Raw genomic sequence first — 17,645 nt, forward strand, 5'->3', positions numbered from 1 at the left:
TTTCTTTCCATAAAATATAACTAATTACATTAGATGGTTGATTTTAAAATTTTTTGGTCACTTGAATTAAATTGTAATAGCGCAATTTATGTGTAGCAAAGTTGAATTGCTTCACATTTTGCGTGAATTTATTACTGAAGCCAGAATTTCGAGAAATTATGTTGGTCGGTGAAAAAATAGGCTATTAAGTTTTTAAATTTACTTAAAAATTTGTTGTTAGTTGTTCAAACTTTGGTGTAATTTTTTTGAAATATACTGAACATGTGCATGAGAAAAACATTAATTAACGACGAGTTGAATGCTTTGAACGAGTTGAACCACGAATAAGAAAAGGACTTGGTTGTCATTTGAATTTGTTATTATATATCGAATATTCTTGAATCGAGTGAAAAGGTCGTTTGTATATTTCTTAATGCTACACATCATGTTTATTATATCGTTACTTTATCCATAATTTTCACTTCAACAATCAAATATATAATTGTAAGTTTAAGAAGGCGAGTAACAGACATCTGGATCACGGATTCAGTTGAAACTTCTAAGATTGCTTTTATGTCAGAAAATATAAAGCTTCTGATGCGCAGTGTCATTCATTGAGCCGTTTTTCAATCCAATTCAAGTTTAATGAACGGAATGCCGGTATAATAGAAATCTGTTGTGTATTTTTACCTGAAATATCAATTTTCATTGTCCTCTGTTGAAGTTTCTATTACAGGTTTTCACAGACTCAAGTGTAAACGATTATATTTATTATCATTTCAAAGCCACAGTAAAGTATGAAATGTGAATTTGCGAAAACCTGATGTATTGTAAATCGAGCGAAGCAAGGCTCAAGAAATGGAACTACACATTACAAGCTCAATATTTTGGGCCAAAGAAACACCCTTAAAAATTTCCGCAGATGCCTTGATTTTCTTTCCCTTTCTACCCGCTTGAACCTTTCCACTTGTCATAACCACTGCATCTTGCCCACTCTATCTGTGTTATCAACTCTGTGAAATATTTTCATCTGCAAGGTAGAGAAGCCAACTTATCGTTAGTCGAAATGGAGCATGAGCTGTCTAACTCTACCGTGTCAAGTGACGAATTGAGTTTATGTTGTTACGATGACTCGTAGCAGGCCCTAAATGGTCATGAGCCATCGCTCGCAATCAATTGACAATAAATGAAAGTTTGCCAACCCACGTCAAATAACTACATCAATTATTTGAGACTATCTCATCCCGAAGAAATTCGCATTGCCTACATAACCTCTATAAGCGTTTGGCAGCTAAAACTTAGGGTGGCCAGCCTGCACGAGCAGACGACAAAGCTCGCGCATGTTTACTCAGGGTATGTTCCGATATACACTGCGAGCACTGTAAGGTGTGACGTCAATTTAGTACACTGCGAAGCCGTTCCTTTATAGTTAGCTATACTGGTTACTGTTTAAAACGGAACGCGGTACAGTATACTGTGATCGACATTTTTTGGCGTTACTTTCATTTCATACATAATATTTGTTTCACACTGCAATAAACACAATTTCTTCAAATTTTCCATTTTTGTTTTTAACGGCCGGTATTTTTAAATGACAATATTCAATAATAATAATTATCAATAGTGGAAGCTGGTAAATTTCTGAACGCTGTTGATCACGTGATCAAAGCACTGAGAGCACCTTACCTCGAAAGCACCACTGTTCACGGTAGAAAAATGGCGACGATTTATGACGTCATATATTTCCCTAGGATACTGCGACTGTATACTGTCCGTCTATAACGGAACGAATTTCTCCCCAGTAAGAGCACTGAACAGTGCTCGCAGTGTATGTCGGAACATACCCTCAATAGTTCAGCTTGCCAACTTCCACCACTTCCTGTCGGTACGTTGTTTCGATGTGACGGAAAGAGAGTTAATGAAGGGAAAAACAAAACTGAACTTACTTACTAGAAAAAGCTACGGCTTCAAATTGAGTGTTCAGAATTCTGACGATTCTACGTTTCGGTTTGTTATATTATTTATTCATCCTGTAATTCTGTAGTTTGGTTTTATATGCTTTGACCTTTCTACATTTTGAAATTCTAGGAAATGGATTTTCACTTCGATAAAAATTTGATATTGTGGTCCTTTTGGTTTCTGGTATTTCTTCATTTTTACGCCAATCCCTGATATCCATCAACGGTATTTTATTTCAAAATTTAATTAACCCTACGCGGTCGCACATGTTTGTCGTTCGATAAGAAATACGTGGTTAATAGGGACAAAAAATGACCCAGTGCGACCGCAAAGGGTTAATATTAGGAAGATAACAATATCTATACCAATAGATTATAGGTGGGTTGTTGATTCATCCGTTGGAAGTATCTGGCTATAAATCATGCGTTTTTTTTTTTTTTAAGCCCTTTTAAGCTATTTGAAAGCTCTCATAAATTTATCTTATTTAATTTTACTTTCTTCCAAGTTCACCGTCTTATTTTTATTCCTATAACAATAAACTTATTATAGTTAAGTTGATCGCCAACAAACAAACGGTTTTATATAATAGTACATATTCATCGCAAAGTGAAGGAAGTAACAAGAAGTTAGAATTTTGTTAATCACCCGGTAACTCTACAAAATGCATCCAGGATCAAGACAAGATATAAACGTGGCTGAGTGGTAACGATTCAAAAAAAAAAATAAAAATTCTAATATTCTCCATGTCGTTTGAAAGGGAAAGCCTCAAATTCAGAGAGCGAGCATTGAAAATTGAATCGAAGCGACACCTTCACGTGGTTTTATTCTCTCTACTATGTACACTAAGTTATTCAGGTGATAGGGAAAAATTCTTTTGCTTCCAAAAAAAAAATACCCTAGTATGTTGTGATTATACTTTCTGAACTAGATTATAGCTGGCCGTTGTAATAAGCCGAAACGTCATTCCAAATGAAAAGATATTTTTGCTGACTGACACACACACGAGAAACTCCTCATTTTATCTTTAAACAGTCAAGCAAAGCAATCTGGATTATCTAAGTATAGTATGTCTTTGCTCAGATGTAATAACGTGTAGTGGCTTATTAGTTTTCATTGGAAGAGAGATAAGTAGAAAAAGGAACGGAAGAAAAAGTGAGAGAGAACGTAGGAAAGCTATAAATATTCCTTCATGTGTCATGTTATAGAGATAATAATATCCGTTCGGAAGCCCGAATGAAATGTCCAACAGAGAATTAGCTTTTCATTACCGTAACACGCGACTGTCGTTTTCCTTAATTACTACCCACCTCGGTGATAAATTACTGATATTTCATTAAGTTTCGTCCGGATGTTAAGCTGACGCCTTTTCCTTTCCGTGCTGTGTCAGTAAAGTTAGATGAACGGTCAACAGACACACGCCTTACTTTGGCAATCTGTCTGGATAATATCAGGGAAAGAATTTACCCTTCGCCCAATAACTCTCGTCTATTTTTACGCCCGAAAAGCGGCGAACAAGCCGCTCAAATAGAAAATATTCGAAAACAAGAAACTTAAACGTCATCGAAGATTTGGAAAGTTGCGTGCTTATATTATGTGGTCAACGTGGCTAGGTTGTAGATACGCAATCGCGTCGTCCAGAAAACAGTCAAGCGCATATTATCAGCATAATACATTGTGCTGAAATGAGTGCAATAAGTACATCAAGGACAGAGGACCTTCATAAGCGATGTTACTAATTTATTCTATCAATAGAAAAGTTTTGGGCTTTACAGAATCAGAAGGTATTATAATAGCGGCAAAGCAGCCGAATGTATTTTAAATTTCACTATGATCTACTCAATTTTTTTTCATTTAATAATATTGTGTAACAAAGTATTTGACTAATTAAAAATTCATTTATTCTTCTTGCGTTTATATATTTTGTGTATTTTCTTATGTTGGTATATTGGGCTGTGCCTCTACTTTCGGAACTTTTAATTATTTGTAACCGTCCCTTACACCTTCAAACCCTAATCCTCCACGTACCCAATTTTGTCCTGGCACACATTTTCTGGACTTTCTGTTCCTCACCAACACACTTATGTATTTTTTCACGAATCTCAACTTTTCATCCCTTTCCCCTCCTGCCAATCACATTTCACCCATTTCCCCACATTTTCCGATATGGCATCTCAAAGCATCGAAGTTCTCTCACCGACATCGCGTAACATTGAGGTTTGGTAACTTATGCTCAATGATGCAGTGCGCATGCGTCAAAGAAGGAAATAGTGTAGAAAATCAAACATTTCACTTGTGCGCATGCGCCAAGTTGGTTTCGTTTCACTGTTCGGAAATGGGGCATTTTGCGCACGTTACACAGACTTAGAAAATCATTAGTTTTCAAGCAGGTGTTGTAAAAGGTACTATTTCTTTTCTGATTACGAATTAAAAATACAATTAGTAGATACTTCTTCTTTTATTTAAAAAGATAAAGTTTCTATCAATTTTTTATTTTTTATTTTTAATCACGAATAACAGTTTCAATTAGTACATTTGGTTTGATATAAAAATTCTGATTATAAATGGTAATTTTTTTTCTACTGCAAATTATAACTTAAAAATTGAAAATTTAATCACACTGTAATTAATTGAAAAACGGCCCATCACTGCTAATATAACAAGTAGTTAGTCACGTAGAATGATATATCTTTTTCGACTCTAGAGTGAACGTGATATGTCGATGTGGCAGAACCTTCGATCTTGCTTATTTCTTATTCAAAGCTCAACTGCGACTCGCTTAAACGTAGTGTAAATCGTGCTGACAGTCGTCACGAAGAAAATAGGAGCGTGTACAGTAGAGTGCTCCTTATTTAGGGCTCGGTCGAATTTTTTATCGGACGTACCCCAAATCGATTCCAAATAATTCAATAGATTGCCTGGTATGATGATATGAATTTTTTTCATGAGATAGTAGCATTAATGCCCACTAAAATTTCGCAGTTATAGATTTTTTTGAAAATTATTACTCTTACGATAAAATACATATGCACGAAGAATATAACCGAAAAACGTGAAGATATATTTCTCTTTGCGATGGTATTTTGTAATGCAATTAAGATACGTGATAAAATTTGACTTGAACAAGTGATAATAAAATTATATCACATACGCTAGGGTGATATTTTTCAAAAATACTATCATATAAATGCCAGGATTGATTACAATTTATCGATCTTTTATTATTGAATTATACAATGAAAGTAAAAGCAATTGTTTTAGAAAATAGAATGAACACGTGTTTATACTTACAGTTTTTGTGATTTTTGATTACTTTTCATTTCTCTTATGAGGTGAGCATAGAAGTTCCGGTGCTACTAAAATCACTTTGAATCTGTAACTGTGTTTCAATATTTGTAAATTTCATGGAATTTAATAAGATTTTGGGGCGTATTTACGCCGGATTATTTCAGTGACTCACTCATTGGGAAGAGGGAAAATGGTCTTGTATAAACTTAAGAATAATCTTCATAGTTAGTTAGTTTTATACTTATTGTTGTAAACGTGTACAAATATTTCCATAATCCGCAATCATCTGCGTCCATGTTTGATGTGACGTGATTTTATTCATTCAATCATTATTCATAACAAACATTATCAGCGATCTATGTTAGCAATGACTGAGATAGGGACGTATACTTTTATTTAAGCTACAATTTAATAATTTTCCTAGTCAGATTCGTATCCTGACGTCATGAAATATATACATATGACACACCGGGCTTAATGAGATTGGTTAGGAAACTTAAAATGGAGTCACGAGACACAAGTTTTTACACCATATTGATTGATATTAATTAGGTTACTATGCAAACCCTCAGATGGATGGTCTCCATAGATTCCGAGTAATTAATAATTGAAGTTGTATTTCTTATATACCTCAGAACACAGATAACAAATATAGACATCTGAATGAAAAACTATCCAAATGGTGAATGATACTCTTAAGAAGATGTTCGTAAAGTATGAAGATCTTTGTCTGTATCGTTTGCGAATAACAGTAAAAAAATTAAGTGTTTTGCACGAGGTTTCTCACAAAATCATCTAGAGAATGCTCATAAAATAATTTTTTGAAATTGTATAACAGCGAAGTACAATTCAGTTCATTTTGAAAAAGTGAATAGATGACAAACGGTGCACGTTACATTAGTCGTATGTCGAAAACCTTCACTTTGAAGTTTATTTTAAATTTTGTTAGTTGAGAACGACGTTGAGAACCATCGGTCGGGCCCGTGTTTAAGCTTTCCACTCTCACCGCCTGACCCTGAGAAGCGCCACCAACCATCTTAAGAGGAAGTTCCAGTTGATTTTGACAAAAAATGAATATATCTCCGAAACGATGCTGCGTAGCGGATTGCTGCTTTGGGATTCGATGATTTATGAGTAATAGAGTATGACGAAGTCGTGAAAACCATCGAAATATAGAAAAAATTACTATTTCGTGTGTACGTGTCACTTATTTTTACTATTCTCCAAGCCTACGCATCACTGGCGCGATTTAGGCGATAATAGGCCTATTCTATTTGGAATTCTGAACACAGATATGAAAAAATAATTGAGTTGCATGCGATAAATGACAGTTTTTGTTTCGACGATCGATCGACAGAGCGAGCGTCCATCAAATATACAAGATCCGGCGGTAAAACTGGCGTGCCAGCCTACAAGATTCGGCAATTCTACAAAATCGTGCGTCAATTGACAAAAATTACAGGTTCTTCTTTTTCGTTGCACGAGACACAAGAAAAAGTAATATTTCTAGATTTCGATGATTTTCGTGACTTCGTTAGATTCTAATACCTACTCATAAATCATCGAATCACAAATTAACAATCTGGTACGTAGTATCGTTTTGGAAGTATATTTATTTTTTGTCAAAATTGACTCGAAATTTCTCTTTATGCACAAAAAAACAAGATTATAAATATTCTTTCTACGAACGCTGCATAGAAATTTCCTTTTACCGGGATAGCGAAAATTAATTGAATAGACTTGTCTTATCTTTTCGTCTCGACAATAATTTCGAAATAGCTCGGAAACCGTTCGTCCAACACTTTCTTTCTACAAATTTATACTTCAAAGAATACCAATGTCTATTTCATTCGTTGAAAATTGCTTGTAATACAAGTGAGGTGACATCTGTCGATAATTTGCTGGTCGTTGGTAGAAGATTTATAAGAAAATTGTAGAAAATTCGTTTTTAAATCACTGATTTGCGTTAAATCATACTCGTTGTTAAAGTTATTAAAGCCTATAACTCGAGTTAAATTCTTGAGTCAATTCGACTGTGGGTAAGATTGTAAGAATGACCTAAATCCACTTTGTACCACTAGTATTTCGTAATCGACCACACGTTTCGATCCAGACTGCCGGACTCACATCTATTGTTAGAATCGCGATTCTTTTGTCAGCTATAAAATCTAAACTCTAGACTGTAATATTATTGTTCCATCCCGTCGTAAAGAAAACGCATATATACGTTAGATTCCGTGGGTTTTGATGTCGTTAAAAAAAAATCGAATAATTTAATGTGAATTTGGTTTTTTTTTTTTTGTAATCGATTTCGTTGATCTAGTTTTGCTCAAACCGTTGGCTAATATTTCGTACACAAGAATCAGAATTATATGTATTGGTAAATTAAATTATTGTTAATGCAGCAGTACAGGCAAACGAGTTGAAGAGTTTTCGATGCGAATCTATTTTCTTGAACGATTAAATATCTGTGCTCTGAGATCTTTTGCCTTCGCTTTTGTACTTTCGACGAGAAATGACGTAACAAGGTACTTGAAATTATCGAATGATGAAGTCTACAACATTTTCGGCAAAGAGTATTATCGAGTAAATTTTTGGTACGAAAGCTGCTTTATTGGTTATCATCGTGCAATTTTCGGATATATTACCCACGGGTGAATTTTCTTGTTATACATGCACAGACGTACCGGAGTAATTTACACGGAGCTAATTTTTAATTTTTGGATTTAATTAAGGATCTATTGGGTGAACGGTCTGTTAAAAAAAAAAATTGTCTTAATACAGTCAAGGTCTAAAAAGTCTCACTTGAGCTAATCTAGTTACGTGTGACTAAAATAGCCGCCGTAATAACAGGATGTTTATAACCGAAATTCAGTGTTTAGATCTTTTTTTTTTCATACATCTAGACGGAGAGATTTAATAATACTTCTTAAACCTTTGTTCAATCGGGTTTTTGTTTTCGACACATTTTTGAACCGAGCGTACGTCATTTATATATATATAGGAGAAATTATACTTCACGTTAACTAGCTATAATTTTTCTTCTTTTTCTTTGTGTGCTGAAAATGAAAGTAGAATTGTTGATTTTATGACAAAGTTTCACCAAATATCTCGGAAACGATATATTTTTACCCAGCTTCAGCAAAAGTTAAGATTTTCGAACGTTCTTCCACGCTAAATATTTTTTTCTAGAAGTTGTTTTTTTTTTATTATTATTATGATTTAAAAAATACCTTTCGATTTTCGAGCATTTGGTTTACAAAATTCGCTTGTACGGAAATGTACATATGTGTGCGAAAATAAATCAAAAGAGATTCATTCTTTTCTCTGTAGTAATGATCATCGCTAAAGTTGTAAATATTTGTAAAATTACTGTCACGAAATAGATACATGATAGTTGTTATGTCAATGAATGACTTCTACATAATACCGATTCTACATAATTTAGATTTGAATTTGGTCAGAATCGTCTTAAAATGATCCAAATAAAATACTTGTGATAATATCATCATAATCTATTTCATACAAATGGCAAATACGGAAGGATCTGTTGCACTCGATTTCGCCACCGTGAAGTTGGAGAAAAAAAAAAAAAAAAAAATTCAAACGCGGATTGACATTTTAACAAGATTACAGTTTTTGGGACGGTTTTCAGTTATTTTTACGAAGGGCGATACGTTTTACTTTACGCAAATAGCAAAGATGAAACCATTATTGGAACCGTTACGACACGAGCTTTAAAATAACTTGTATCGTAACAAGTCTTGGTATAAAACCGACAGAAGCTTAGAGACTGACAGAATTGTACATTTTTGACATCGGGAAGGCATGGAAAATCTAAACTCATTTAGAATGTTGTTTCGGTGATTTACTTGATAATTTTTCTAAACAAACGTAAAGAGTTGCTTGAAGCCAAAGTCGAGTTCTTCTTCCGCGAAACATTTCGTAATATTATAACATAATTGAATATTACTAAAAAATCAATTTATCGTAAGAAATTCCGAAAAGACAGAAAGAGGGACAAAAACAAAAACAAAAAAAAAAAAAAAAAAAATTAGCACGAAGGAACCTTTCATGTGGATTTGATCACCGCGAAATTCCCACGCTGGTGATTTTTCTTCTCCTCTGATTTTATTTTCTGTCAAAATTGGAGAGTCGTTTTTTTTTTTTTTTTTCCATCATTTTTCTTATATATCCGAAATTAAATATACTACGCCTGTTTTTGCTTCAATTTCAAAATTTTTGTCTTTACTAAAAGTTGTTTCGCAAATTGCGCGATTACCAGAAAAGTTTTATTTTTATTTTTTATTTTTTTTTGTTTGTTCTTGGGCAAATCTAAAATTTTGCATATATCGTGCTGCTTTGCAACGCTCTACAATGTACCAATCAAAGAATAAAATTGGTAATGGTGAGGGTCACGGCCTAGAAAGCCCTCGTCTAGTACTTTCATCGCGTCCGTTAACTGGGTGCTTTTTTTTCGTTCAACTTTCGCCCGGCATTCCGTCCCTACTGTCTGGTAACTGGCGAAGGGTAATAATTAGGCAGGGAAGGTCGCAAAGACCATTTACAATTCATTCCCCGAGGTCTATTGCGCCTTGAATATAGACGAGTAGGTAATTACAATAAGCAAGCAAAGCTTACGGCTTATCAACGATAATGCACTCAGAGTCACTTGATTTTATTCATCCGCATAAATGCGCAAGCTTTTGTTGGGATGGAACGAGAAAGGAGCTTGCGTACAAATAAAAGCTTGCAAGTAATGCCACGGGATTATTGTATCTTTTTTTTTTTTTCTATTCCATACCAATCAAAGAACACGAATTATTCGATTGATTTTCTCCGTCAGAGGGTTGGATCGATAATCTTACTGGAATCACGTATTCTCACCGGATGTAGATTTTTCCTTTCGAAATAATAGGGTTCAGATCCCGTCGACGTATGAATTTTTTTTTCAGGTGGCGTGTACACAGGCAACTGATGTTAAAATTTATTACAAGCCGACCTTGAAAGGCTTATCTTATAATGTCCCGTCTCCATCACGCGAGGAGATTGGCAGCCTGTTGCGGTTTACTATAGCGTAATTTAGTTGCGTCACAAGAACTGACCGACTGCTGTACGTGCGGTGTAACAATTACGGCCAAAAATTATTACACTTGTCAAAGACGGTATCTACGTACGCACGTTTTACAGGATCACCTGATGTCTGTACAAGTGCGCGTACGGATCGAATAATGAACAACGAAACGACAACGAATGAAAAGTCTCCTTTTTGGATAATTCACGTAACAAGCGCGTGAATCTTTATCACTGGACGTGATACGGTATTGATGAAATGTTCTCACAACTGGTATCAGTAATACCGAAACCAAGAACACGCGGTGGTGATTTAGAAAAAATCGCTAGAAATGCCACGACTCGACATTTGCTGAAATGTCAAGCCTACCTTTAGCAGCGGTATTAAGGGCAGCGAAAATCTACTCCTGGCCCCGGCGTTCGACGGCGCGTGCTGAAATTACACCTCCGGGAATTCACGAGTGACGAAAATTGACGGAAACACCTTCGGGGTTGCGCTCAGATTTATTTCCCTTAGCTGTGGCATAGTTCGTGATTTGTTGAAATAACTTGGCGACGGATTAACAACCCTGAAAAGGTGAAATCGCGATCGGGAGCGCATAAAAAAAAAGGCACAATGGAAGTTAGATGATATTAGAACAAGGATACTGGATCGCGAATACTTGGTAGAATACATTCAATTAATTAATTCAAATTAATATATTCTCAGGCATCAGAAAAGGGTAATAATGCTCAGTTGTTTTTACAACTTCTACCAGACAATACAAACGCACATAAGTTCACGTTTTAGCTTGTATTAATTAAATTAAACGTCTTTTGATACTGTTTCGTGTTCTAATTATCAAAACCACCATCGTCGTGAAAACCACAATGTGGACTTTGCGCGCTGGTGATATCTGTTCAGAAATACGTTTCCTTCGTTATTCAACACAAGTCTACCGAAAGTACGTTATTCCTATTAGATTCTGTGTTGGAATCACGGTAATATTATTTTATTGCATAATTTTTTTCGCAACTTGGTCTAAAGTTTTACGTATAGAAAGATGAAATCGTAATCTAAAATCATTCACTGATTTTGTGATGATACCTCAAGTGTTTATCCTACTGTATCCTACGATTTTGTCAGTACGTATATGTTAATAACAACAATACGCGTTATGCTTCCAGAATGACAAAAAAGTGTGGGCATCTTTTCTCGTAACCTAAGACGAAAAAGGAAAAAAGCTTCGTCAAGCCACAGCTATTATAATATAGTTGATGGGGATTTTCTTTTTCACTATTTTGTTTCAGATTAACCATATTTCTAAAATCATGTACACCGATCAATTGCACACGGGAAACATCAGCTGACGCGAAGAACAATGAAGTGTTAATATTACATAAAAACGTGAAAAAAAAAAAATATTATTGATATTGAATTTGCAGTTTTTCCGTAACAAATTTCCAAAAATACAGTCTTTTGGACGAAAGTTTTTATTAATCCTCGATGGATCGCCGCTTAATATGAAAGCGACTCCCTTTAGTTTGTGAAATTATTTTAATTAATTTGTCTGAAACTTGGTATCCGAGAATTTCTGATGATTTCATTTCCGATCATGTGGTCAAATGGTGGATATAGTATGACAGATGAAAGTTCGAAGTTTATTAACGCTGAACATTTAACTGCGACTCGTGATGTAAATTAGTAAAATGCCAGGAATTGCTTTTACACAGAATATTAATTTTCACAGGTGTTTATTATTTGGTAAAATCTTGTGCTCAAAACGAGAGTAGAAAAAAAAAAAAACATTTGGAAGTGTGAAAAAATGAACCCTCAAAATGCGGATGCACTTTTAGAGATAGTGGCGTCTCGTAAAAAAAATTCTGAATGGTTACGATATTCATGACACTCGACTTGAGAAATTTTATAAACTCAATAACAGTAACAATTGATTGCAACGGTTTTTAGTTCTCTTTTGTTTGTGTTTGCGTGTCGAGAGAAGGGAATAAGGTTTACGTAAAAAATACCTTACCTTGTACATATTTAAAATGTCGCTTTATGTTTTATGATAACGATAACTGAAAAATAATCGATGACAAATACGAAAAACATTACTTTCAAATACTTGTATCCGACATCAAGCATTGGATTTCTATTCACAACAACGTACAAAAAATGATAAAATTCTGTGTTTAATCGTAAACCAGAAACGTTTAACAACCGACATGGAGAAAAATTTCTAGTTTCGGTTACTCTATAATCTTGAACTAATTACATGTCTTGTCATAGCGAATAAATACAGTTCTTGATGAAATGTGAAAAGGAGGTTCCTAGTTGTAGCCAGAAAATCTGTACTATGTGGCAATATTCAATTACAGGGTTATATTTATTCACATTATTTTTTTTTTTACTTTTATTTTATTTACGACATGTATTTTATTTTTATATTTCTATCCAGCATCGTGTGTAGATTAGCATAAGACCTGTCAGTCAAACAAGTGACATTTAACACTGACTGTAACATTCTCTTAACCCGATAGCTTGCATCCCATAATAATAGAATAAGATTTCTGAAAACTTATATGATGAACTAATGACCAGAAATTATTGCAGAGATCTGGCCGATCGAGTACATGAATGTAACGGATAAAAATCTGCCATTCGAAACACGTCAAAGTTTATGTTTTCCTGAAGTGCTGATTGAGGAATCACGTACTGTTAAACTATTTTACTATTTCGTGTAAACAATATGAGGCATGCAAGTTCTATATTATCACCGGTGTCAAAAGTTTGAATACCATTATTTATCCAAACCCGCGATCAAGCTGCTGACGGGAATCTTGTAAAAACTCGTAACTGATTTTTCTACTCCAGATTATGAATGTTTACAATTTCTCTTTCTACAGCTTTACAATGTGTAAATGGAAATACAGAGAATATTGCTCTCGGCATGACATAAATGCTGGGATATATGTATAATATACATTTTAGTATTTCAAACGGAAGTTCACGACAGCTTATGAAATAACCAATGTTTATAACACAAACTTTATAATATCCTGCGTTTACGCTATAGATTGGAAACGTAAACCGGTATACTTTTCCACTTTTTGTATTCTTGCTGTTCGACGACCCAGCGACCAGAGCCGAAATGAACGCCTCCGTTGCTACGCATTAGTAGGTCAATGGAATTCGTAATTTGCCAACGTACCAAGATTAAGATTAAGATTCGAAATTCTGGTGTGATATGCGGGGACAATGTCTTGAAACTTGAAAATCAACCGCGCATGCGCGAGTTTTATCGGCTGTTCGCGCAGGCTGGCCATCCCGAGTTTTCAGCCGTCAAATCGTTTCTGGCGGCGATGCAGTTGATACGAATTTTCGAGGTTAGAATATCAAATAATTGAGGCAGTGATTCGGAAAGGTTTGGGAAGCATTTATTATCGGGTCGGAAAGTTGATTCTTCGAAGAACGGTCGGAATTTAATGATTATGCTCTTTGAAAATTCAAACGTACACATTTTGTTTACGTTGGCCCGCCTGCATCGCAGACAAAAATATCGCGGCGGGAAGATTTCGCCGACCAATGAGATTGAATTATTTGACGCATGCGCGGTTCATTTTCAAGTTTCAAGAGATTGTTCCGCTCCGTGTCGTCATGCAGGACTTGGAATGTGCCGGGACAAAATTCTCACCTGCATTTGTATATTTTTGCTTACAGATGAACCTGCAGTTTGCGCAAATCAAATTCTGCAGTGCTACGGCTTCACGACCACGAAACTCGGCAAGAAAACGATCCAGAGGCAGAACCGTTCGCTGGTTTTGCACAAGTCGATGAGTTCTACAACGTAGGTACTTTGCCTGATTTACGTACATCAATTGATAAGCATCGAATAAAATTGAAGTAAACATCGCATTAATTTCGATAAATTTTATCTTTATTTCTCGCAACAAATGTTTTGACTTAACTTGAGTCTTGAGTGAACTCAAAGTACAAGCGTCTCTGTCAAGAGAAAAAAATTGGAGTTAGGTGAGTAATTTGTACGCTTTGTGAATTAGGTAAAGTTTCGTTGCGCTAAACGACAGTAAATTCCATTCTGTTGAAAACACTTCATCACTTGTTCATAATATTCTACATCAGTAGATATCAAAACAGGCGAAGTCTCGGTCAACATTTTTATTTAAGGATTGACTAAAAAATACCTGAGATCAGCAATTCGCTGAACCTAAAATTAGTGTGCGATATTTTCAACGATTTGAAAACGGTGAAGTAAGCTTTCTGAATAACATTTTATTTTTCTTCGAGCAACGCAAATCAATTTAGCGGCAGTTAATAAATTTGTTTACTATTTCCCTTTCTGCGTCATGCCAATTCAACGTTTGGGCGGCCGCGAAAAGTAAAGTGCTATTTTTTTTTTCATTTCGCGAAGGAGAGAAAATGATTTGAAAGCCAAAAATAATTTCTCATTTAAATTAAAATTTTTTATTTCTACTTTTTTCACGATCGATGCGGTGAAACAACGTAAAACGATAAATGCTTCCAAAGCAATTTCGAAGCGGTCTTCGATTTTGCTGATTTTAATCACTTCTTCCACGAAAGTCGAATTTTTGCATCGTTGTTCACCCTCGTGCGGTAAAGAAGGTTGCCCAAAATTTCAAAGATTTCTCAAAAATTCCTGCGATAAATTCTAGTCCAAAGCACCACCGTACCAAAGTTAAAAAAAATTATTCTCGTAATAAGCATAGAACGAGGCGTAACCTAGAGAGCCAAAGTAAACACATCTGTTTACTTTCACTGTCAACGCGGCACTCTGTTCTCGATAGCAAATCAAAAATAAGATTAAGCAAGTTGATGATTAAATGTTTTTATTATTCCCCCATAAATCTGAAGACTGTTTGAACAAAGCTGCATACACGTTACATCGAAAAAACATTATTCCCTGACATAAAAGATTTTTAGATCACAGGCTGAAACTGTGGCTCAAAACTAGCCAAAGTGTCTGGTAATTTTTCTATACTTTTTCAAAATCGTTTTTCAGTTTTCTCCCGGTAGTTCAGTTTCAGACTGATCCATAATTTCAACTTCAACGACAAGCAAGAATGACGAGAATTGCTCAAATCGGAATCGTAATAATCAATATAAATAATGATGTAAAAAATATCTCAATTTCTAACGAAAAGGGTCGGTTTCATGGAAAATATCAACTTTTACGTTTCAATAGATAAAACCGTTTTCATCCTATGGAGAAAACTCAAGAGCCCTTTTTTTGTTGCAGATTTGTTCCCGAAAAAAACACACATACATTAGGGTGGTCCTTGTTCACGGTGTCGACGAATTTTTGCCAGACCATCCCCCAAATCAACTTCAAATAATTCGAAAACAATCGCCTAATTTTTTCAGATTTTTATATCGAATCTAAGATAGTCCGCATTGTGATCGAAGTTTCTTATGGAAATTAACATGGGTAAAACTTTTTTTCTCAGTATATATTTTATTGCAAGAGTAACAATGTTCCAAATAATCTGTAACCGCGAGGTTTTGGTGAGAATTAGTACTACTATACTGGGTAAAAATACACATCATCGTACGAGGCAATCTAGACGAATTGCACAACCTCGAAACTTGACTTTTTTTTTTATTTAGAGGAAGTGCAATTCGTCTAGATTGCCTCGTACGATGATGTGTATTTTTTTTTTCATACAGCATCACTGATGCCGACCAAAACCTCGCAGTTACAGATTTTTTGGAACATTATTACTTTCACGATAAAATATATAGTGCGAAAAAAAGTTTTTCTCATGTCACTTCCATAAGAAACTTCGATCACAATGCGGGCTATCTCAGACTTGCTGTATGAATCTGAAAAAATTTGGCGACTCTTTTTAAATGATTTAAAATTGATTTCAGTGATGGGGCGGTAAAAATTCGTCAACACCTTAAACAAGGACCACCCTAACATACATACCTGTAAATAGAATTGCCTTAAACGGGCTTTATGTAATATCTTGTAACGGAAAAATATTATGTACGATAAAATTAATTACCATCGTGAATAATTTAAGCAAGTAGCCATGATACTATTTCATTAATTTCAGTACCTTGTTTCCGAGGGGCTAGTCACTCCCGAGTATACTCGCTTCTTACTTAAAGTATCGTATCGACGAGTATCGTCGAGTCTTTGGATAGATAAGCAAAATAAGTTTATTAAGGTTACTACCTCAAGTAAGAAGCGGTTATAGTCGGGAGTGATTAGCTCTTCGCTTGTTTCCCCGTCTTTCACATCGCATGTGGTGGTATGGCGAAAGTATAAATCTCCATGGTGTTTCAGCGAAACACCATTTCCGTGACCCGAGATCATCTTATAAAACTTGATACTCGACCGCATTTACGAGTGATAAAACTTTTCACTTCGCTGTAAAAGACTAGAGCGTACAAAGTCGTCTTAAAGTCTTGCTGGTGCCTTGAAAAATTGCTACGTTGGAAAAAGTATAATTTTTTTCTTTTTTTTTTTTTTCTTAAATCTTTGAGCACAACATTCTAGCAAATTTTTGGCAGTGCTGTACAATCATATGTCATGAGCTCCCATTGGAATGATATAAAAAACACTTGATCGAAGCATAAATATTGCGCTAAACACCGTATTTGTTTGGTCCGTCATTAAATTCATTCTCTAAGTGTACGCGCATCAAGTCAACATCATTTATATCGTGGTTATCACAGAGGGGCGTGTACTTCCGCAGAGCCAAAAAATAATGTGGTATTTAATGACCATGAGATTGATTAAGAAGCTAGTAACGCTGCTACAACGATGCATGTTTCGGAAAAATAGTTACTTCGAACCTTTAGAATTTTTCGAAATTTAGTTAGCCATGATAAACAAACGTACTCATATTTTGAAAATCCAACTCCTAGAAAGTTGTTCTGAAATTCTACAGTGATGATTTTCCTTCCTGATGTTCCGTTGCGTTAACGTTAGTAACTTTAGCCTCTTGAATCACTTAGGTACTTCTCTCTGATGTGACATGTGTGCTTGCTCAGCGTACCTATTGCACGATCTTCACATGGCGTGTGTCAAAGTAAATTTTCTCAGCATTTTACAATTAGAGCAATCTGATCCCCCCATATATAGATAAATGAATCATGCTGACGAAAAAGAAAAATAAATATATGTAGAAACCGCCACCATTTAGATTGCTACTATTCAAACTATACCTAAATCAGTCTTTCCTTATTTTAGAATGATTATTTACTGGGTGCAGAAATGATTTCCCTGCTTTTGGAAAGGTCAGAATCCCGAAGTCATGGTATATTTAAGAAACTGCATACTTTTGTATCACCTTTATCGTGTTTCCGGGTTCTAATTGACTGT

At 35.0% G+C, this 17,645-nt stretch overlaps 1 protein-coding gene across 10 annotated transcripts in view; it reads left to right on the forward strand.

The window, feature by feature from the left end:
• Positions 1 to 17,645, forward strand: part of ATP8B (ATPase phospholipid transporting 8B) — a 116,771-nt gene that overhangs the window by 26,157 nt on the left and 72,969 nt on the right. For 9 of the 10 annotated variants that reach the window (XM_046617295.2, XM_046617294.2, XM_046617293.2 and 6 more), the window contains one exon: positions 13,997 to 14,123. The gene's annotated coding sequence lies outside the window, so the exon portion shown is untranslated. Of the gene's footprint in view, positions 1 to 13,996; positions 14,128 to 17,645 lie in introns of all 10 variants that reach the window. The other variant, XM_046617289.2, reaches the window with a different exon arrangement.

This window comes from Neodiprion pinetum, chromosome 3 (genome assembly GCF_021155775.2).
Source record: "Neodiprion pinetum isolate iyNeoPine1 chromosome 3, iyNeoPine1.2, whole genome shotgun sequence".
In the NCBI taxonomy this organism is placed as follows: Eukaryota; Metazoa; Arthropoda; class Insecta; order Hymenoptera; family Diprionidae; genus Neodiprion; species Neodiprion pinetum.